Source organism: Peromyscus eremicus, chromosome 18, assembly GCF_949786415.1.
Source record: "Peromyscus eremicus chromosome 18, PerEre_H2_v1, whole genome shotgun sequence".
Taxonomy (NCBI): Eukaryota; Metazoa; Chordata; class Mammalia; order Rodentia; family Cricetidae; genus Peromyscus; species Peromyscus eremicus.
The window spans coordinates 26553228-26576286 of record NC_081434.1 but is presented as its reverse complement, the minus strand read 5'-3'; positions in this window follow the sequence as shown (position 1 = coordinate 26576286).

Here is a 23059-nt window from a genome sequence, read left to right as displayed (position 1 = left end):
TAATATCTTTTAGATATTCTACCACTGTGACCTATAAGACTATCTTCTGGATCCTTGGCCCCATTTTTAAATTGTTTCTTTGCTCACTAGAGTTTACATACACTGACTTTTTGTATTCCTAGCTAATCCATGTATATACTTACCCACGAGTTTTGCATTCTCTCTTGCCTTTGCCTGTAATATTTTTTTTCTGAGATCATCTCTGTTCATTTCCTAATGTATTCCAGGTCTGTCTATTGGAGCATAATATTTTTGGAGAATGGGTAGAAGGTCTTTCCCTGTACAAAGTACTTACAGTTTTATAATGGCAGATACATTGCTGTTTCATTTTTGTCTTCTATGTTCAATATCTTGTAAGTCTCAATGCGTTACAATTTAATTTTTGTGAAAGTGGTTTCTGGTTCAGTCCTCAATGTTATATCTCCAGTGTTGAAATAGTGCCTGGCACTAAGCAAATACTCAATAAATATTTTTAAATAGTTTATTTGCTTTTTGCTTCCTTATTCCTCCCTTAAGCATATCTCCTTTTCTTACTATTTTTCCATTTTTCTCTCTCTCCATATATATATATATATATATATATATATATATATATATATATATATATCAGCTTAGTGATCTTGACAAAATCATATAGTATGAAATAAAATGGTTTTGTAGATTTCATTGGACTTCAGTGACCGATTTAGAGGACAGTTACAATCTCTTTTTCCAACAAAATTTTATTTGTGAAAGAAACAAGCCTAATAGTTTATGGCTTCAACCATTCCGTGTTTGCTGTTGCTCACAGGTCAGTGAGTCTGCTATATAAAAAGGCTAAATTCATCTGAGTCAGCCATATTTGCTGATTTCAGCTATATTTACTCATGTACCTTCAGTTAATTAAAGGGTTATCTAGGCTATGACAGGTTTGTACTGCCTTGCTTGAGAGAGATGATTATGTGTCATTTCTCTTGGAGCATCCTAGCTGATGCTTTTACTACAGTAGTTGCAGGGCTTAATAAAGCAAAGGCATTGAGGGGAAAACATCATGAAGCCATCTCAGATTCAGAACAATGAGCCAGTTTCACCCTTGAAATCAGGAGCAAAAGAGTCACACTGTGTCACAAAGGATATTCAAGTTGGTAGAGTTAGTGAATGAAAATCATGAATGCCACCAATATACCAGCCTTTCCAAATAGAATCTCCTCAGTTTTGGTCTTCACATTCCTGCCAATCACAGTGTTTATGCCTCTTCAATTGATATATAAATTCTGTTTGGGACAGACAATCAGGGGGCCCTAAATCTTTCATTTAATAGTTTATCAGAGCTGGATATATGACCACACAATCATAATTTAGTCCAGAACTTAACGTAGAGATAAAAACCCCAGAAAAGTCTCTCTTCTATTTAGACTGAAACTTAAAAGTATACACTCAGAAAAATGAAAATCTGACAAAAAGGAATAAGTATGGCTTTGATAGGAATAAGTATGGCTTTGATAGGAATAAGTATGGCTTTGATTCAGTACAACAGTCCCCACTCTTGGAATCCCTAATGGTAGTATAGTTCTAGTGTCTTAAAAGTCATACTTACATTATTAGAAAATGTTTTTATTTTTTAATGCAACTGATTTGAATCATTTGTTTCAAATGAAGAAGTGCCAACTGATATGTCACAAGTGCAAGAAGACTGATGGTCCATTACAAATTCATTTAAATGTTTCTGTTCTATTTTTGGTTCCATTCATTATTAATTTGTGTGTAATTGACTCAATGCCAGAAATAAGATTTGTCATGCATTAATAGCATGAAGATTATCTGCCTGGTCATTTTGCAATTACACTGTGCCTATCTACCATAAGATTTTTTCAATTCTTCACTAGATTGATCACCCAACAAAAAATATTTATTAAGTGAAAACATTAAGGTTTTTTTCTATTATTATGTCTATTTTGCAATCAAAAGAGACCAAGTTGGTATTCTTGGTATTCTTACACAGCTTATACTCTACCGTTATTTTAAAATCAATGTTATTAGATCTTTAGGAAAAAAAAAAAACACCCTGATTGCTCAAAGGTTTCAATGTTGAAATGGCGAATGCTGAATGATGGATTATTTTAAAAGTTAATTTTCAAGAAAACCTGTTCAGCTGTTTTTGAGACATGACCAGCAGAGTGAGAAAATCTATTTTATTCCTTTTTCAAAAGTTGCCCTTTTCTAATGTCAAGCAAGTACAGAACAGATGAACTTTGGAAGTGTCAGTCTTAGAGTGTTATGTAATTTGTTCTGAGTATGAATTAGTTGGGCTGAGTCTTCGAGTGCATTAAAAACAAGGAAGATGAGCTGAACGCATCCCTAAAGGGCAAAATCGCTGTTAGTCTGCTCAGCTACTTTTGGACACCATGCCATTTCTCTTGAAGTGGAGCTTTAGTCTTCCTGTATCCTGATCTCATGTGCCAATAGAGGCTTAAGAAGATTACAGGCAGGCCACAGAAGATGGGAGCATTGGAATAAAATAATGGCACAATACTGCTTTCTTTTGATATCAACCAGAAGTGAAAACGTCTGCTTCCCGCAAAATTCAAAAAGATATAGGAAAAAATTGTTTTTGAAATTTTGGTGGTTCAGCTTTGACCTAGACCTATCAGTTTAAAATTAAAGCATTCATTTACATAAGCTACAGTCTATTTGAAAGACACAAAACCATTAGTATGGTTTTGCTTATACTGCGTTCATGAATAATCCAGCTAAGGCGGCTCTCTTTAACATTGCAGAAGCAAGTGTCATACTCTAAAAGAACATAGGTCATTGTGAAATCTCATGTGTGCATAACAATGCCGACATACCAAAGCTAGAGTGTGATTCTGAGATGATAGGGAGTAGACACCGTTACTGGAGGTTACTGCATGAAAAGAATGCAATAACCCCAAAAGAGAAAGCTCCAGAAATGGTGGGATGGAAGAAATTGTGAGGTGCCATCTCCTATTTTTCTTCATCATTTTTTCCCCTGTTTCCTGACAGCCTCCATCTGATCTGAAATAGAAACAGTTTTCCACTTCTTGGTCAATCTATATACTGCCTTTTTCTTTTATTTATTTTTTAACTATGATTCTGAGCATTATGCTCAGATTTTTATGATTCCAGGGGCCTTGACACAGAAGAAGCCTTGCTCTGCCATCTGGACATTGGTCTCCTAGGTGTCTGACATAGCAGAACGTTTTGCTCAAACAGAAACAGTTTGATTCCTAATAATCCAAACATGGGGAGAAGCTGACTCCTCTTGTATTTATTGTTTCAACTATATTGATGGATGGTTTCTATATAACAAACTCTAAAGCAGAAGGAATCATTTAATTGTCACAGTTGAAGATTTTTGTTTTATTGTAATTCTTATGGAAAAGTCAAAGAAACTGAGGTCAGATGAGTAAGTTCCTGTCTAATTAGTTGCTGAGTGACAGGCTTAGTATTCTAAATAATGATGGGTCAGGTTGCTTCCTTATGTTATTATTTCTCTTCTGAAATTATAAATTATATATACAATAAGCGTAATCATGCATGTCCTTAGTTTTAATATAAAGTCAGCACAATAAATGCATAAAAAATAAGAACAGTAGTAACATATCATAAATAACAGAGAGGGAGGACAGATTCGTGGTGACATTGTTTGAACAGTCTTGCAGTGTTGAATCATAATGTTTCTGCCTTCTTTCCAGCTTGTGTGTGTGTGTGTGTGTGTGTGTGTGTGTGTGTGTGTGTGTATTTCTCCTCCAAAAAATACAGATAGAACATTTATTGTGTTCTTCCTGAAATCTTAGCTGGCATGTTTTTATGTCTTAGGGTCATATTGCATCAAATGCTTTGAAAACAAAAAATGAGGCTAAATAGTTTCCCTCCATTGTTTATTCATTGTAGCTGGAGTTTTCCTGCCTGGCCCACGGTCAGGGCAAATCTCTCTCAGGCTGGAGAATTTCTCTCCAGCTCCCGCCACCAAGTCCCGCCAGTCCCAGAGCCCACTTATAAAATAAACACACAGACTCTTACATTATTTAAACTGCTTGGCCATTAGCTCAGGCCTGTTATTGTCTAGCTCTTACTCTTATATTTAGCCCATTTCTATTAATCTTTACTTTGCCACATGGCTCATGGTTTACTGGTACCTTACATCTTCCTTGTCCTGATGGCGGCTGGCAGTGTCTCTCTCTCTGCCTTCCACTTCCCAGAATTCTTTTCCTTGTCCCGCCTATACTTCCTGCCTAGCCAATGGCCAGTCAGTGATTTATTTACTGACCAATCAGCAACACACTTGACATACAGACCATCCCACAGCAATTCATCTATGTCTCTGACCTTCATTTTTCAATACTAAAAGTCTCTACCATGGACTTACGTTTTTTTTGTTTTTTAATATGTGATTAAATTCGGGTTACCATGAGGGATGCAGCCAACCTCTCTCTATACATCCCAAAATATAACATAAAGGGAACTATCTATCGATGCTTTCATGCTTCGTGGCCAGTGCCACTTTGACCTCTTCCTAACACAAACAGTACTCTCTGTCCTTTCCTTTTTCAGCACACCAAAAGAGTCAGCATGCAGACAGTCACCAAAAATGTTGAGCAGAGCATGCCCCATAGGAGGGTAGCCCTTGCGCATGTTCTGTGTGCTATTTCTTCACTCCAGGTTCTAACCATGCTACATCTCCATAGCTGTTCATGGTTGCCTTTGTTTGAATCAATTACACAAAAGTATTTTGGAATTTTCAGCAGAGCGCTTTCTTAACAAAATGAAAATGTGTCACCTGTTTCCCACCTCATCTTTTAATAGCATACCAGTAGAAGTAGCTAAACAGGAAAAAATACTTTGAAATAGAGAAAAAATGCAAGCCAGTGATGCTTTTATATCCAGCTCCCAATAGCACACAGAACACCTCTCATTAAACTGGAAAAGTCTTTTTTTTTTTTAAAGGCAAAGCCAGCCTCTGAATATGATACTCTCTTTGTAAAGACCTGCTTTTTATTCTTCAACAGGTTCTAAAACTTTGACTAAACTATCCCTTAAAAAAAAAGTCTTTACATGTGTCTGCTTATTGTGTGTATTTGTGTGTGTGTGGGGGGGAGGAGGTGGATATGTGCACGCCATAGCAGGTATGTTCATGCCACAGCATGCATGTGGAGGTCAGAGGGCAACCATAGACGCTGATCCTTGCATTTTTACCTTATTTGAAACCTAGTCTATATATACAGCACTGGATAGTCTGCAAGTTTTAAAGATTCTCTTGTTTTTCCCCAGTCTCACTGTGGAAGCTCCCTGAGTACCTGCACTACACAATGCCTGATTTTTAATATGTTCTGGGAATTCCAATCCAAGCCCTCATGCTTGCATAGAAAACACTTTACCCACCATGCCATCACTCCTCTCCCAAAGATAACTTATTACCAAGCAATTGACTTCCCTAGACCTATGGCTGAATGGCTAGTCTTAAAAAAAATTCATCCTTATGATGTATTTTCAAAGTTCTTGTTTTTTGTCCCTATGAAGCCATTTCCTATGTCGATCTAGAGACAACAAAATCCATTCTAACTTCTGAAACCTTCTTATTTCTTTCAGCCACTGAGGCTAAATCTAAAAGAACCAGTGCTATTCTTTACTAAGAATCATTGTGTTTTCTTTCTGAGGAAAAGCTATTTTAGCACTTCGCTTTAGATAAATACATTGCCACACAGGCTTTTATTGTGTTTTTTCAAGCTTTATGAACTAAGTTTTTTTTTAACTTTTCACTAAAAGTTCTTGTTTACACAAATCTGCTGATTTTTCCACATTTAAGTTTTGTAGAGTGTGGTTTGGCTTTAACAACCTTAAGGGTTTCAAACACTGTTCTTTTAATTAGAGGAATACACAGCTGGCTATGTTTGATGAGTTCATTTGCACCTTTTAAGACAAAACATTATTCTCCTCCTGTTTCTTTAATTCTGTATGGAGGCAGATGCCTTCACTCTGCGCAAATTGTACATTGACTGCATCTCGATGGATTGACTTCAATCACTGCCTTAAATACTTAGCTCTTCAGAGACCTATTTGGAAGTCTGTGGACAATTACCAGCAGCTGATGGAAGTGTTTTAATCTGATATATAAACTATATATCCAAGCTGCTATCTAAATCATTAAGACTGTTGACTATATTCTTACTGTCTTTGTCCATATGTACTTACTCACCAGCATTGTACGTGATATCTGTAAAATTAAAATCAATTCTGTAAATTTGACTATAGGTGTGTATCTATTTTCTTCTGTCTAATCATTGATTGTATAATGTTGCTTACTTAGTTTTTACATAAAAACAGCCCACTCCTCTGGAGATCCTTATGTTGTTCTCTTAAAAAACAAAACAAAACAAAACAAAACCCCTCAGTCCTTTGAGAATTTCATACAACATGTTTTAATCTTATTTGTCTTCCCAGTTATGCCCCTCCCCTTCCCTTCCCACTCACCACTGTATCCTCTCTGAGGCAGGTACCTCTGCAGGCACCTTCACAGATGGGACAGAGAGACAGACAGACAGACAGACACACACACACACACACACACACACACACATACGCACACACACACAAAACAAAACAAAAAAATAAGATTTAATTTATTTTAATAGCATTCAAGGCTCTTTGAAAAATTATTCAATCATAGCTTCCAAGCAAATCTTACTCTTTTTTAAAACTAGCCATGAGAAGAACACGTTTATGATTTATTGATACAGATACTCTTTGGAAATTCCCAGAACTTTTGATTTTGTCATACTACTGCAAGCTGATTTCATTCAATGATATTTCCTGGGATTCTACTTTATGCAAGTTCATTTTCCCATGATTTATATATAAAAAAAATAAAATAAAGATGGTCTTCACTTTCTAAATCATAATAAAAATGGGGGGATATCTTTAAAAATAATAATTATACCAATGTATAGAGAAAGATTCACTCAATATATGTGTCCATACCCAATGTATTACAATTTTACATAGTATGGTGTGCTGTGAAGAAAATAGAAAAGGCACAATAAGTTAGAAAATGTCCCACCACAAAGTAAAAGCAATTTGTCATTGCTATATTTGGTACTTCACAGAATAATAGCTAAAATGTTCAGTGTGTTTCCTATTAGGATATATATGCAAAAATTGCCCATGTGTTAAATTTCATTACTAAGTCATTATCCAGGATGATGTAAGATTCATTATGTTTAACTCACATAAGCTATAGCTGTGGAAGTCAAGAAGAGAGTCTTTATCCAGAGCTTGTAGTTTAAACCACCATCTAAGATTCCTCTTATTGCAAGTTGTCATTTAAATTTCTGCCATAGTCTAAAGCTCATGATCAGAGTTAGGCTCTTTGTTATCAAGGGCCATGCCTGATTAATCTTCATATCACAAGCATTCAGCATTCATTCAATATTCACATTATCAGGCATTAACTGTTCATGATGCACTGATATTACATCATGTTTAGTCATCAATAGTGAAATTTTTGATCTTTATATTGTAGCAAGCAGAGATACAGATATCTCCTGCCCATATCCTGTAGCAGAGATAATGTGTCTCTTTCAAAAGAGAAGGGCATAAAGAATGCCAGCAGCATTTCTGTAAGACTAATATTTTTCTAGCATCAGGTTTCCTCCATTGCTAAATATTTTCAGTGTGTTTGGATCCAACATTTGGCCACTGCTTGTTGCCTTGTAGAAATTGAAATTCAGATGGCCAGCTCTAAGATAGAGATATAACACCTATTATGTTTGTCAGAAATAACTAATTTTTGTATCCAAACTCCCTTATTCAAATCAGCCATCATATTATAGACTCAGTGTCATGAAACAGCTATGTTTGTGTGCTTAATGCTGGACACGGCTGGATGGCTTCTCCTAGTCCCATGGCGAAGGGAGGATCTCCACTCACAGTATCTTTGAGAGTTGGTTGGCATTGTGTCTCTTAACATTCATGTTCATCATGACGTTAGCCAGGTAGTTGGGGTGTCTGAAGACACAGAAGGACAAATAAATGAACTGGAACCTCATTCCCCTGGTCAAAGCAACTCACTTGGTTGAGATTTTACTAGATGCCACAGAGAAATAGTTTGTGTTACTGAAGAAATTCTTAGTACGTGACTTGGCTGCTGGTGAGTGATTGCAAACAATATTGAAAGCTTCCATCTGAAACATTTATCTAGAATGCTAATAATTGTCAAACATGTAGAAGTCAGCTGTATTATTTTTTTAATTTACAAATACTTAAATATTTCAATAATGACTTTAAAAGCCACAATATCTGAAATGTTGTCTATAATAACCTTAGAATTGCTGGAAATTTACAAAAGAAACTTCTGAAATGGAAATGGCAAATGTTATGAATAGAATATTTGCAATATGACTTCTAAGCTACCAAGAAATGTTAATTCCATGAGTTGCCTAAGGAAAAGATTATAATATGAAGAGTTATACAAAACTATTCAAGAGATTTCTAGCAGTAGCAGTGAGTTCCAAAAAAAACATATTCCCCTGTATCATAGGTAGACATATAGAGATCAAACCTTGTCCCAAGGAAATAATTTAAATTCAAAGTTAATCCATATATTTATAATAATCTATCTCATGTAAATGTAACATCAGTAAATGTTTACTAAAGCACTGTAGTAAAAGGAATATGGTAGTGCTTTTCAAGTGACAAGTGAATGACTCACTAAAGAAAGTGTTACTTGCTAGTTGATTGGGAAAGAATACAACAACAATATACAGAAATGTGTAGATAATATGAACTTATAATGAGTAATATAAATTTTACAAATGTAAAATATGTTTGTATACATTGTGGTAAAATATATTGCAGGACATTTACCCAGCCACCCATTGTTGTGTGTAGAAATGTGAAGAGTGGGGAACAAATGAATCAACTGAGTCATAATTTTAAAAAGATGCTTCTAATAAAAATGTCATTCTCCGAGCAATATGAAGCATGGAATTTCTTCATGTGTAAATAAAATGAAGAGTAAATCTTTAGTGCGGCCTTAGGAATATGAGCTTTACTTCATTCCTAAGGAGATTGAGTATTGAGTTCTTATGGAATGCTACAGACATGTAGTTTGCCTTATTGAAGAAATCCCAGAAGAGGAACATAGAAAAAAACTCTGTGGGTATAAGGACAACTAAACCAATCTCATGCAGTTGCCTCATTGCCCTACAGAAGAGAGCAGTAGCTTCTGGGAACAAGCATTTGAGGGAGTAATTCCTAATAACAAAGAATACTGGGAATATGTCTTTCTTTCTCTAAGCACACTCCTTGGAGAGGTTGTAGGGGGGCGTTGTAGTATTTTGATCTGATTCTGAAGCAAGAGTTTGAGGAATTTTTGGGGGGATGCTTGGGCCTGAGGTCTTACTTTTCCTTAGACAAGCTTGAAAACAGAACTTACCACAATACCTGTGGAAATCACACTGTAGTTGAAAAAATTTCTGCAACTAGTGCAGGCCACGTTAAGGCCATCTTATATAAACTTTGCTTGAAAGGCACACCAGGTGAAGAGTCCACAGAGGTTTTATTGCTACAGGGCAGGTCTTGGGCCTGTTCATTGACATTAAATGAGTTGCAAGTCCAGTCAGCTCTATGTGGGAGTTGTAAGTAGGTAAACCACAGATCTATCTACTGTGGGGAGACATGCAAGAGAAACCTAGTTCAGATATTTAAACAATTAGTTTTTTTTTTTAAGATATTGGCCTTCCGTATAGCTAATAGCTAGCTCCTGCTGAATGAAATATCTCATTCCTTCATTCATTCAATCGTTCAAGCAGAGAAAAAGCAGATTGGGAAATAAATGATCGTATTGCTTGTTGTTTATTTGAGACAGGGTCACGTGTAGCTCACACAGGCATAGGACTTTCTTTGTAGCTAAAGATAAATGAATTCTTCATCTTTCTAACTCTACTTTCTAAATTCATATGCTTGTTTGACTGTTTTTCCATGGATTGGGAGAAGAAATGAAACCTTCTACTGCATGCAATATTAAAATAGTTGGTTAGGAGTTAGAGAGATGGCTCAGTGATTAGGAGCACATACAGCTGTAGCATGAATCTTAAAATTTCTTATTAATAAAAACAAACCTGAGCCAGGTATTGGGGTGAATGCTAGAAGATCAGAGAAGCAGAACAAGCCACAGCCACCTCACCTTGTCAATTCCTCAGCTGATCTTGTTTCCTCAGACTGGCAGCTTCTGAGTCCTCATCCAAATGGATCTCAGCTGAACTGCTGCTGAAAGCCAGCTCTAGTTCCTCATCCTTACGCCTTAAATACCTTTCTGCTTCCTGCCATCACTTCCTGGCATTAAAGACTCTTGTTACCATGCCTGGCTGTTTCCAGTGTGGCCTTGAACTCACAGAAATCCAGAAGGATCTCTTCCTCTGGAATGCTAGGATTAAAGGTGTTTGTGTGTCACTATTTTCTGGCTTCTACCTCTATCTAGTGGCTGTTCTGTTCTCTAATCCCAGATAAATTTATTAGGGTGCACAATATATTGGGGAGTACAATATCACCACATACAGCTTTTGTAGAGGTCCCAAGTTTGATTCCTAATACCCAGGAGTCACAAGCACCTATCATTATAGCTCTGGATGTAATGCATGTAGTCTCCATAGGAACTGCTCATGTAGCTCTCACCCACATACATATGGATCAAAATAATAATTAATATTTATGATTATTTTTAGTGGATTAGTCTAAATATTTTGGTTGTCTAAAAGTGACTGTTAAGCCTGGGATATGATCTCATGGCTGTCAAGGAGGAGAGAGTGAGAACTAGATCAACTCTTTATTCTCTTCCTGCACCAGTGAAAGTTGAAAAGTTTATCACGCAGAGTTCAGTATGTCAGGATAAAATCAAGTTGCTTGCATCTTTCAGTACTCCAAACATACACCAACAGAGACCTTTAAAACATCCACCATTAAAATATGAATGTCATCACAAAGGAATGGGATTTCAGACATGAAAAAAAAAGACTGGCCAATTCTATTCAAAGGAAATATATGTAAGGTCAGTATGCTCTCTTGAGATTTATCTCTAACTTATACAACCTAAACACCAGCCAAACCTTAGTCCAAACCCAGATGCACAAGTCATTGGGTATTCTCCAGCAAAGACTGCTTGGGCATGGGTTTAAGCAAATAGAAATTCTTTATTAGCCAGCCTGCAATCACACTGAATGTTTGGGATCCCACTATAGCAAGGATCCTTTCTCACTGTGAGCTCTCAAGCACAAAACCCATGTTCTGGGTTGACATACCTCAGTTAACAAGAACAGTTAGCCAGAAGTATAAATACAGAAGCTCCAAAGCAAGGTTAATACATTTAGAGACTTTCCTAGAACTATATGGGCTTTGATGGATCAGGCCTTTGCTTTAGTTCTGGCAAATGATGCTGTCTATGTGCCGAGTTTTACAGTCTGAATGATACTTCCATCATGGAGTCAGTTGTGCTAAAGTCTTGGGGCCTACTAAGTCTGGGGCTCTGTTCCAGTGCAAACATGGACATAGAGAAGCATGAAGACAGAATGACCTCATAACCTTTCATTATTAAAGTTCTGGTTCTTTGTCAACACAGACACAGTTTGTGTGTCTCATTAAGGTAGGAATCTCAATCAGAAATATATAAAACCTCAAGTATTCAAATATGCGGCACAATCAACTAAACACACAAGCTGATTGTTAAAATATGCAGCCTATTGAGCAAATCTCATTAAGAAAGTCTTGCAGACTAAAACATATTCAAAACTTAGGAAAAAATATGATGTCATTTGTCAAGTATATTCAAATATTTCAAAAGACACAAGAATATGGTGTCCAAAAGCATAATAATAGTAGAAACTCTCACAGTGAAATCACATGTTGAATCCATGAGCATGGTCACTAATGAGTCAAGGTTTGGGGGACAAGAAGAATAAGGAGGGTCTTCGCATCACAGATCATCTTTTAAAGTTATCAGAATACTAGATGTTATCTTGAATTTTTTTTTCTTCTTGTCTTACAAGAGGAACATCTTAGTCTAATGAGGAAGATCAATAAAGTGTCTAGGAGATTGAAAGCAAGGCAGAGAAAAAGTCGTCTATGTAAAATGGCAGGAATTACCTCGTCTTCCAAGAGAAAGTTGTGAGGCAAAGTTATCGGTTTAGCACACCTCTGCTTTAAGTTTATTTCCTTATTTTGTGCATTAATTTTTGCACAAATTAATTTCTCCCACAACATCATTTTGAAACATCATTTCTGATGCTGATATCATATGGCTCAGTTGCATAATGCTAGTTATTTCATATATCTTAATATAGAAAAGACTATTTAAAATATTTATATACTGTCTCTTTTGGTGAAGTCTGCATGTAATAGGAAGGGATATGGCTGGTTTCACATATGCAGGCTCTGTGCAGATTTCCATAAATGTGCAGATGGTTAGTTGATAATATCAAGTCATCTTTTGCACAGATGGGTGCATAAAAATGATTAGTGGAAATTACACAGGAAGATTCACTCAGATCATAGCCACGTAGCACCGTAGGAATTACGGTTTACATTTGTGAGCTAAAATAGCACATAAAGAAACTGGAGTATCAAAAAGGCTGTAATCAATTCAGCAATCAGTACCCAGTGGTCCTATCCCATATTAAACTTATGGTCATTTTAGAAATACTCAGAAGGCTAGAAGTCAGTTTTCTTCTATACTCAGAATTTTCCCGTACCAATTTTGAGCTCAGCTTTCAGTAATCATAATCTCCAATAACAATAGTTTGGCTTAGAAGCACCAGAGGAGAAGCTTCCTTCATTTTTTAAATTTCTCTCGGCTCCCCTCAATGGACAAGTTATGTAACTGTTAATGGCCATTAAAAGGCTAGAAGTTCATGAAATAAAAAGTTGAGTGAATGTTAAACAGGTTTTAACATAGAGTCATTTCCACCTTCACAAACATTTATGATTGATCGTGTTTCCCCAAACTTTGTTAGACACTGAACTATCATACCAATTTTTATATATTAAATGATCATTTAGAAATTAGACTTTAGACAAACAATAACAAAACAATTAGTAAAACAACTTTACAGTTCCCACACATTATATAATATAATTTCCCTCCCATTAAGATGAAAAAGAAATCTTTTTGTCTACTTGTAGTCTAGAGAGGATTATCTGAATTTACTCTGCTCAGCTATTTCTCATGCAATCTTGTTCTTTATTCCTAGGTTATATAATTTTTACAGAAATAGAGAATGTATTCTATAGAGTAAGATTAACTTTCTGAAATTTGGAAAGATGATTCAACTAGAGTTATAAAACATTACTTGATTATAGAATACTTAGACACAATATCAAGTGTGTGAACTGAATTTATAGAATTATAAATATGCTATTATGATTACTAATCCATTAAAAAGTGGGAGACAGGTTTTAGCCTCAAGGTAAATATAAGTGAATTGTTCTGGTTTTTACAGTACCAATTTTATGTAAACATTTTTTCATGAGGACCTATGTTTTGTTAAGTACATTTATCAATGGACCCAATGAAAAGTTAATAAATAAATATAAATAAACCCATCATTTTCATACCTAATGATATGTAGAGAAAGAGGATCAAATATACATGTTTGAAAAGAAGAAAAATACATTTTAAGGGTATTTTGTTAAACTTCATTCAATGTTTTATTTCATAAGAATTCTCAGTTTGTTATGGCCTTGTAATACAATGATTCTGAGAGCTTCCAACACAAGAATTTTTAAGAGAAATTTGAAATACAGTTCAAAATATAACAAACAGGAGTTGTGGAGGAAAATGATACGATGAAAATATATTGTATGAAAATTTTAAATAAAAATATAGAACAAAAACAAAGATAATCTCACTGGCAATGCAAGCCTAAGCCTGTGTAGGTGTGGAACTCTCCCAGCTATTCATGAGACAGCTGTAATACACTCCTGCACAAAGAAACAAATAATTTTGAAAATATGCACATGTACTGTCTTAGAAAGGAAGGCAGGAACATATGTAAAGTTTCAACTTTTAAGTATTTATATAGAATCAATGCAACTCCCAAATTATAATAGGATTATCTAAAATTTGACTAAATGATTCACAAGATTATTTGTAAGAATACAAAGCAAAAACTCATTAAGAGCATGTTCAGAATAATGTAGGATTGAAGTGCACTCTTTCAGAATTTCAAATATATTTGGAATCTATATTAAAAATAAGTATATCATACTGAATAAAAATATACATTAATCTCTAGATCATCTAATTTTTAATATCTAGCTTGTCAATAAAAAACATGAAAGTCAGTACAATAGTTCAGTACCTAAGAAAGTTAGGCAATCAAATAAATGTTTGTAAAGGACAGAAGGATGTTCCTGTTAAATTTGTGCTCATTCATAATTGGCTATCCACAACTAACTATTCCTGCAAATGTATATATGCAAGTAACACTATATGGACTGATCAGGAGGTATTTACATATTTAGGAAAATACATGTGCAACATATATAACACCAATTTAGGAAAAAAAGAGTCCATGAAAAGAGTCCAAGAGAGCAAGAAGGGATGTATGGGAGTGTTTCGAGTGACTAAAAGAAGAGGGAGATGATATAATATTATTATAACCTAAAAAAGTAATAAAAAATTTCAAAATGTAAATCTGTTTCACATTCATTTGATGATTTAATCCATGAGTGCCTACCACTTCTCAGAAGCTGCTCAATTTGCTTGAGGTGAAAAACAAAGTGCTCACTGTCTTCGAATTCCAGTGCTGTTGGGAAAGGGAAAGCTAAAAAAGGCCAAACATGTGAGAGTGCGTTAGACGGTGTTAATACTACGAAGAAAGTTAAAGGAGGCAGTGTGACTGCGGAGTGTTTGTTGTTGGTCCCCAAAAGGAAGTCAAGGAAGCTATTCCACCATGTGGCTTTTGTGAAAAATTAATAAGGCATTTTTATCTGAAGGGTTGGAAAATCCGAGGAACAATATTATCATAGAGTCATAGAAAGAAGAGATAGTTCCATGTGCTGTTGGAAGAAGGAGAGATTAACGCAGCTCTTTTTGCTCTGCGTTATTGCTTTCTGGCAATGCACGTAAAGATTCCTTTCTTGTTAAGGAGATAAATAAGCGGCAAGGATTCGCATTGAGCATTGTTTATATTCACATAAAAAGAAAACGTCTTCAGATTTATTAAAAGGTAGTGGTAAAATGAATTTGTGGCACATACAAAGAATACGATAACTTGTGCCCCTGTAAAAGTAGATAAAAAAATATTTGTTTACTAAAGAAAAAGCCGTGAAATTTGAAGCACGATGTACCTCATTGAACCTAATTGGTATCAATTAATATTATTTTCCCCACCAAATCTGAAAGGTAATTCACTAAATATGAATTACTGAAGGGAGATGGTATTTCTAGTGCTTTTCATTCTTTATATTTATGGTTAGATTCACTTGGAGTAACCATACATGCCTTTTACTGCAAACTTATTTTTCTGTTTTAAACCCTCTGTATAAAAATAACTTCTGGCTCAGGGACACAAATTTCAGTTATAGAAGAGAAATAAGCTCAAGGGCTCTCCAGTACACTCTAGTGACTACAGTTAATAGCGGTATATACCATAGTTAAACCTTTCAAAAGATAAATATAAGTGTTCTTATCACAAATGGTAAGTACATGAAATAAATACCTTAACTTGACTATTCTGTAGCACACATACGCACACACACAGAAACACACACATGTATAAACAAATTAATGAATTAGAAAAAGTCAGTTCTGCAACAGTTACAATGAGTAGGTGATATACTGTTAATAAGTTGATTCAGATAACATTACACAGTGAAAAAAACCAAAGAACCCTTGTAAATTAGAGTAATAATGTCACAGTCATGGTGTTGCTTAAATATTTCAGGAAAGATTGCTGCTAAGTCAATAAAAGATAAATAATTTTTCTTTTGAATACATAAGTTAGATAGGATAAAATATCTTAAGGACAATAGAGCAAAAGACCTTCTAGTCATGAATGAAATTATCCATTAAAAGGGGGCAATGGCAGGAACAGATTCTAAAGTAGAGCAGGTCTTCCATAGGAAGATACAGGAAGAGACACCCTCTTCTCTTTGTTAGTTTTCCTACTCTGAGATTGCTCCAAAGGAATTAGCAGATACTGGTTTAATAAAATTGCCTTGAAGAAGACTTTATTGATTTGCTACTGAAATAAAAATGTTGTAATAAGGTTCCTAAAAATAAAGTCATGAAGGAATCATGAGAAATATATACAGGTTAGTAGCTGTTGATTAAAGACAGATTATGATATTTGTACAATTCCAAAGACAAATATTTGATTTGAATATAGCCCTAAATACTGCAAACAACACTAGTTGTTCATTCCCTCATGGAGGTTTAGACTCAGTTTTAAGCACTGCTCTTTAAAAATATATTTCACTGATTACAATTGATGTTGTCAATATGTTCATTGTTATAGGTCTATCCAGTGGGGTATGGTCAACTTACCTCTTGAACACCTACTTGTTCCATGCTGAATATTTTGTTCTTGATCTTCTGCAGTTATTTCAAGCATCTTATTTGAATACTGCAAATTACACTATTGGACGACATTTGTTCGTTAGTTACTTTTGTGGGACTGTGATAAAAAAATGTCACAATCAAAAACAACTTAAAGAAGAAAGTATTTATCTTAGATTGTGTTTCCAGATGGATGGCGTCTAGTAATGTTGAGGAAGGCATGAAGTGGCAGCAGAAGCAGGAATCAGATTGATAACATTTTTCTTCTGCACATAGGAAGAAAAAAGAGAGTGGGAAGTGGGGCAAGGTTATAAACCCTTGAAGCCAACCCCAGTTATATACTTCCTCTAACAAGGTTCTGCCTCATGAAGGTTCCATAACCTTTCCAAACACCACTAACAACTTGGGAACAACTGTTGAAATACTCAAGTCCATGGGAGACATTTCTCATTTAAGCCACAACATTGTGGGTGGTACTATCCCCTAGACAACCTCCTTACCAGTGTGAAAGGTTTAAAGTGAGTTTGAGTACATGCAGTTATTGCTCTCTTCTTCTGTAGGGCAGAAAGAATGTGCCAGGTAATGCCAAACACCTGCTGCCTTGACGTCCCAACATGATGTACTATAAGCTAAATACATACTTCTTTAAGTTGCCCTTGACAGGGTCTGGCAAGTAACTAAGACTCCCGTATGTATATGATGTGTAGTTTTTCTTTGTCGTTTTCATGTTTACCTAGTAATAAAAGCAACAAATTTATACCCATGTATTTCAAACATTTGGAATATGGGAAGATAGTAATACTTAACAGGAAGGAATACATCCCAGAGATTTCATTTGGATTTTGTAAGTAGGCTAAAACTTATGTCTTTTCTTTGTTATCTGCAGGACAGAAGAACTAGGAACTTTTATTCCTATAGTAATTTTTTTCAGAAGAAAAAATGTAACTTATAGATAGAGAAATAACTGACTCTCTAGTTGTTGAGAAGAAAAAATGAGAAAGTTTAAAATAGAAAGGATTCTATTTTTGGATAGAAACTCCACTTCAGGACAATCTGTAAAAAAGTGAATGTACCCCCACATTCAATAGTATCTGTATTTTCTCACTTGATAACATGGATGGAATCCATGTATTACTGTAACTAGAGAAAAACATATGAATGAAAGTATGAGAAACCAAAGCATCTAAAATAAATAAATAATAAAGAAAGAAAGAAATAAGCAAGCCCTAGAAGAGTTGTAGAAAGATAGCACAGAGGATATGGTAGAAAGCAGGCTGTCACTTCAATTTAGACAGGAACCACTTAAGAAAAATGCTCCAGCAAGTTAAACAGAGCTAATTAGTTATTTAGATAGGTGCTTCATCCAAATGTGAGAAATAATATCTCCTGCTGGGTTATTAAGGGTAATTTCATGGTAAGAAGAACCTCTAACTGGCTACAATAATGATCAAATTCCACATTGTGAAAAATAAAACTTTAGTTATTGAAAAGTTGAGTATCTATTGCATTGATAATTGTATGCAGTATGTCAGACTATGTAACTTTTGGAACAAAAGTAGAGTTTCTTAGTACCATTCATTTACAGATCTCATGGTTATACATTTTTGCACAGAGCTTTCTCTGTGCTTAGGATTCTCTTTCTGTATGTCTTTCTGTATTCATGTTATCTTTGCTTCAAGCCTCGTTTCAAAAGCTATCTTTGCTCTTAATGCCAACTCAAACTACAGTAGCATTGGATCATACAATAATACTTGACCCTACCATCTTTAATTTCTCCCTCTTAACAATTGCAAAGAGTATTATTAATTCCTACAAAGAATCACGTAAATCTTAAATTTTGTCTCCCCAGGAGTGATTGGAGTTCATTTTATTTCTCTTTGGACACTGAGGATTGAACCCAGGGACTTGCCCATGGTAGGTAAGCCCTGTACCACTTAACTATGTCCCCATTCTCACTTTGTAGAATTCTTGAGGACACAAATGAGTCATAACTGCTAACTACATCCTCATAATCTAATGAGGCCATCTAATCATCCACAAAGGGCCAGGTGAATGTGCATGTAGTGTTTTATCTCTTTTCCTTGGTTGGTAATCCTAAATGGATAGTATACTATTTTATGTATGAACATTACATACATGGAATAGTTAATTTGTTCATTACTACCAAGAGTGAAAAACAGAAAAATTGTAATTAAACAGAGCTAATAATCAGTGAAGTATAACTGCTTAGAAATCTCCTTGGGAGCATTACTTTTTGTTTGTGGAGAAAATATAGGGTAGTTGCCTATCTCTATTTATAATTCTGGTTTAGTTACGTTATGCCTTTGTGAAATAATAAAACATAGACAGCCACTATTTTTTCTATTTTAGATAGATTTTTCCACAAACATATTTAAAATACCTGTACATATACATATACACTTTGTTTTGCATTTACTGAAATCACTTTTTGTCCCCAAATGATAAAAGTTTCAAACATAATGCTATAGCCTTCCCACCTTAGTAATTTGGGCACATTTTAACTTCCCTGTTCTACAGTACTCTCAGTCTGATATTTCAGAGATGAGTTCATAAAATAGGAAAACTTAAGATTTCAAACTAGGAAACTTCGTTTGGGGAAAAAAAATCTCAGGGAATGTTTAATTCAACTAGTAATTAAAGACACACACCATCTCTTTTATTTAACATCACAGAGTAATAACATCTACCTACTAGAAAACTTATCAGAGATGTTCAATAATAGCTTAGTTAGATTAAGAACATTTATTACTTTTTATCATGTGTGAGATAATATAGCCTTATGTTTTTATTAATGTTTAACACATTTTCAAAGCATCATGGCTATCTGGGTATCCAATTTCAGTAAATTACTTTTTCTGTTGACATGACATCAGAGGCCTAGGTCTAACACAGTCTAAGAAACTCAAGAAGCAAGCCTTAGTGGTGTGTCTTTTTCGCAGCCAAAATGCTTCTTAACCAAATATTGTCATGCGACTTTCACTTTTAATTCTTCTGGGATAAATTTAGGCTGCAAATACGCCCAATGTACTGGTTATTTAATCCCCTAGAATGTCTACAGCTGCTCACATCTCAAACTTCATGTGTCATGGATAAAATTTAGCTCTCAAGTTCTCATCAATTACAGATTGGAAGGAAAAAGATTCCTTAATACTAGCCTGATATAAGAGTATCTGAGCTACCAGGAAACAGGGATTTTATGCTCCTTTGAGAAGACAGGATAACATTCCATTAATTTATTCCTTCTTTCCTGATGAACTCAAATCCTTCTGCAAAATAAGATTGTCCTAACCTTGGAGGGTGATCATTTTTATTATTCAAAACCTCATTCATAGATTGACTTTAAACTTTTATATAAATTCTAATCCTTATTTCTAGGTGCTTTTATGAAGTCATAGAATAAAAATTAATGAAATAATGGTAAGTGTCCCATCATTTTTATGACGTTTTATTTGCTTTTTGCTTGTAATATAATGTATTCAGACCATTCCTACTATGTTCTGTACTAACACACTTAAGCTTACATCATTTTCTCTGAGATAGTTTCCATTATTCCCACATTAGAGATTAAAAAAAAGTGTAACCTAAAATCTTCATTTTTAAAAAAAAAACAAGTGAAGGTACTAACTCCATTTTAACTGCCTGATTTATTTTTTTGAGAATTATCTCCATTTTATGAAAAAATAGAATATCCTAAGTCAGAAGGTGGGTGGCATAAGCCTTGTATCCCATCACTCAGAAGGCAGGGGCTCTGTTAGTTCTGTGTGTCTGGAACTCTATTCTTAGCTTTCTCTCTTTTAGTTCTGATTTAAAAAACCATGATGTTGATATTCTTGGTAAGGTCTAACCTTGGGAGTCCAACATCCCCTCTATGAACCTTCTCCAGGCCCTTAGATCTATCCTGGTACCACATCTAGTGACCTGGCATAGTATGGCTGCCTCTATTTGTACCATGTCCAAACTCCAGACTTCATCCAGGACCTGCACTATATATCACCAACCTACAAGCTCATTTCCAGTGGCGGCGTACTGGGTTTTTCAATTGCATATTAATTTCAGCTTCTGTTCTCTTCAATGTTTCTATAACTTTACTGAATTTCCTTTTCAAATCCTGGATTATTTTCTGCTCTTTCTATCAGTCTTATATTTGAGTTTTCTTGAATATTAGTTGGATGTTTATTCTCTTTAAGTTAGTTGAGCTGTCTCTTTGTGTCTTCTTCAAAATCCTTGAATTATTTGATGAATTTTATGATTGTTTTTTAAATCTGTGTTCTGGGGTTTATCTAGATAACTCAATTTGGACATCAAGGACTACTCAATTTGGGAGGGAAATACTGCCTTGATCTTTCATTCATTTGCATCTTTGTGGTGAGATCTGGACATGTGGATTTCTTTTGTTGGTTCTGTGTCTGATATAGGCATGTCATGTAGGGGAAGAGTACAGAATAGGCTGGTTTTTTTTTGGACTAATGGTTTGATTTAGCTTAGGTAAAAATGAAGTCAGGAGGAGACAGAGAGCTGAGCTGCCCTGCAATTTGTGCTAAGATGCCTTGTCAAGAGGATTGCTGTGTACTCAAGGCCACCCTGGGCTTTAGAGTGTACCACTAAGTTCAGTTTTCTTTTCTAACATTTCTTAATGTTAATCAGAAGCTGAGTAGGTGCCATCCAAAGTAGAACTTTGAATCTGTGAGGTATGACTTCCCTATATGTTTTATGTATGCAAACAAAGCAGATACTTGGAAATTATATGCCTTAGAATGAGCCACATCTAAGTTTATATCATAGTTCTTGTATTATTTTTCCTCCACACTGCAGGACAAATATTTTTACTGAAATTGAACTATTCACTTTATAAACTGGGAATATTAAATCCTCTAAAAATGTAGTTGTAGAATATGTATACAATATATTCCCATACCCATGAACCACAGTATAATGAAAAGGAAATTGCTAATATTTACCAACTTTAGATGCTCCTGCACTTCCTTTCTGTGTGCTGATTGGAAACATAGAAAGTTGGGACTGCTTTGTGACCAATGATTTAATTAATGTCTAGGGATGCTCAGTGCCCTGGCTTTAACCATTTCACTAGCAATATCGACTAATCATCCTTGGGGGTTGGGGAGAGGATCTAAGGGACAAACAATGGCAAGGAAACTTCTGAGAAAAGGTGTTCACAGACTTCAGGAAAATTGATGGTATTAATGCTGACCAAGAGCATATGATCCAGGAGAGTATTATTCTCCCAATAGCACAATAAGGGAGAAGAACAGAAGTTATAATCAAGGTAACAAATGTCAAGACAACAAAAGTGTCAAGCATTAACTATGTTCCAAGCACAAGATAAAGTAGTTTACATTTACTATCTCAATTAATTTTTACAAGCTTTCTGTCTGGGTTACACTTGAGGATAAAGAAGATGAATACTTTAAAGAAACCAGCAAGATACACAGAATTGCTGATTCAGGAGGCCACAGTGGTGTACACCTTTAATCCCAGCACTTGGGAGGTAGAACCAGGCAGAACTCTATGAGTTCCAGGCCAGCCTGGTCTACAGAGTGAGTTCCAGGACAGGCCCAAAATGACACAGAGAAACAAATAAACAAACAAAAGAAGGCCATACTTCAAATACCATTTATTCTGATTTTCAATTTTGTGTTTTAAAAGGTGAAACTAAAGTTTCCTACTCTTCCTATTGTCCAGTTGTGGGTCTCCATTAATTAAATTGACAGCAAGAAGACTTGTAGCTGAAGTTTTTCTGTGTCCTGCTCGATCTGCAGCCGCTCAGACCCAAGTAAACACACAGTGGCTTATATTAATTAAATCTGTTTGGCCATTAGTTCAGGCTTTCCACTAACTAGCTTTTACACTTTAACTCAGCCCATTTCTGTTAATCTATATGTCGCCACATGTTCCATGGCTTTACCTGTGTGCCATTACATGCTGCTCCCTGCACAGCAGGCTGGTGTCTCCTGACTCAGCCTTCCTCCTCCCAGAATTCTCCTTGTCTGCTTATCCCACCTATACTTCCTGCCTGGCTACTGGCCAATCAGTGTTTTATTAAACCAGTGTACAAAAGCATTATCCCACAACAAAGACTCTTCTCTGATGAAGGTTAAGAAATGCTTCAATCTATTATTATAATGTGTCATTAGAAGTCAATTTTTTGCATATGTGTATTTGTGTGTGTGTGTGTGTGTGTGTGTGTGTGTGTGTGTGTGTGTGTGTATACACATATGATACACTCCTGGCATAATAAAGTAGTTGCTTTACCACTAGGGCCCATGACATATCTACTCTCAGGCTGTTGGCCACATTAATAGTGTCAGATATGGGTTCCACAAAAACAAAAACAAACAAAAAAAAAAGTTTGGTTGCTCCTCTTACAGTTGTGCCACTATTTCCCAGGATATATCTTATAGGTAAGTTACTGTTGTAGATCACAGAGTTTGTAGCTATCTTAGTTAAGGTGACTACTGCCATGATAAAACA